This window comes from Miniopterus schreibersii (assembly GCF_964146895.1).
Source record: "Miniopterus schreibersii genome assembly, chromosome: 20".
In the NCBI taxonomy this organism is placed as follows: Eukaryota; Metazoa; Chordata; class Mammalia; order Chiroptera; family Miniopteridae; genus Miniopterus; species Miniopterus schreibersii.
In genome coordinates this window covers 12,358,118-12,360,287 of record NC_138122.1, presented here as the reverse complement: position 1 = coordinate 12,360,287, position 2,170 = coordinate 12,358,118, and positions in this window count along the sequence as shown.

The window sequence follows — 2,170 nt, the reverse complement described above, 5'->3', positions numbered from 1 at the left end:
CATGGGGACAAGGAGACAGATCTGCCTGAATGAGTCACATTCTCCTCTGAAATGTTATCTCCACCTTCCCAGCAGCTCCTTCCCCAGGAAAGCTGGAGGCCAGGCAGGGCTGGAAGACCTATTGGGGATGGAAGTCCTCATTAGTCTCTATTAGTTTCCCCAGGCCTTAGTCTCCCATCTGCCCATGGAGTGCTGGTCCCTCAGCAGAGGAGCCCCCCATTCTGGAGCCTTGTTCATCAGGCCATTCTGCCTTCACACTGACTGTATCATCACAGAGCATCCCCACTACTTGGACAATGTCCCCCAGGCTGGACAGTTTATCTGCCTCCTGCCTGCAGCCCAAGTCAGCAGGCAGAGAGGGATTGAAAGGTGAGCCTGCTGAGGGCAGTGGGCACAGACTCTGGGTGCGAGGCACAGCATCTGGGTGTGGTCTTGGGATAACCATCCAGCAGCCCTGGGGGCTCTGCCAGGAAGAAGAGTGGATGGCAAAGGGCACAGTCAGAGAGCCAACCCTCCACTTGCACTTGGATCACGTCTCCCCCCACCGAGTTTCTCCAGATAGTCACACTTGACTGTCACAGTGAATATGTGGGCAACTTACATCTATTTACTTATCAAGCATTTAATGAAAGTTCCAAAACTGATACATTCAGTTATTATTTTTGAGTCCTTACCCAAGGATATTTTTTCCGTTGCTTTTCAGAAAGAGTGGGAGAGAGAGAGAGAGAGAGAGAAACATCGATGTGAGAGAGACACATCTATTGCTTGCCTCCTGCACATGCCCTGACCAGGGCCAGGGATTGACCCTACAACTGAAGTGCATGCCCTTTACCAGAATCGAACCCAAAACCCTTCAGTCCATGGGCCGACACTCTAACCACTGAGCCAAACCAGCAGGGGCCTATTCAATTACCTTAAATGCACTGAGTGTCTTTAAGGGGAGACACACTACATCCAATGATTATAGGGAAAACACCCTCTCTAGGACCTGTTCGCAAAGGTGCTGATGTCACTGGCTTAGCTGTCATTCTTCATCACCTCTGGCCCTGCCCCCAGCTTCTTACTTCTCAGAGCTTCCCAAAGTTCATCTTACCCACCCAGCCCGATTCAGGGCTGAGCCTGAGCATGGAGAGTGACCTTCCAGGTGACTCCACCCAGAAGGGTCCCTGTTGATTGGCCCTCTTATGGGAGATTCTTCCTGTACCCAAAGTCCAGGGCATCATCCTGGCAATCAGACCTGCCGCTTGGGGCATCATCTGAGTGTGTCGTCTTTAGGAAATGACCCGACATGAGTGAAGTGAAATTTTATTCTTTGTTCATCATGTGGTACCAGAGGCTCCACACAGACCTCGTCCAAGTCAGGTAAACCCAAGGTCCACTTTAGTTACTGAAATGAGCATCGCTGACATTGAAGACCTACCCCAGCGGTCACTGTGAGAAATACACCTGCACACGCGTGCATGTCCGTGTAAATGTTCTGCACCTGCAATATGTGCACTCTGGCCCACGTTGGTGTCTGTATATGAACAGTGTGTGCATGTGCCTGTCCCAGATGACGTATGGTGTGCTCACACACGTGAGCACTCAGCCGTTGCTGTGTTCATGTATGTGTGCTGTGTGCACACATGTCCAGTTATGCCCATGCTCACGGGTGTGTGTGCAGTGCTGTGAGTACCATGTGTGTGTGTGATGGGTGGGTACTGGTACCCAGCCAGGGTCTCGCTGCTGGCCAGAGGAACCTGCAGGTGTCCATCTTGTGGCCACTCACCCTCAGCTAACACACTCCGGGGGCTTTTAGGGTCTGTCCCTTTCCCTGGAAAGTGTGACTCCCCTTGCCTTAGCCACAAAGGAGAAGCAAGGGGGCTGGTTTCCTCAGACCCCCCAGTAAGCAGCCTAAATCTAGGTCACCTGGGTCTCTGAGCCCCACCTCTGCCTGAGAGCACCTGGGGTAGAAAGGCTAGTGTGGCCAGTAGATGGACAGGTATATGGACAGCCAGCTCCCCATGTGGCTGGATCCTCCCGCCAAGTGGGCAGCTAAGTCAACAGGCCCAGAAATCGGAGAGGGGCCCAGGACCGGGCTGTGCACCAGTCTATCTGTTTGTTTGTTTGTTCTGGAGTTGTGGGAACTTCCAGCCTGCAGGGGGCCCTGATGCCCAGCAGGGGGGCAGGG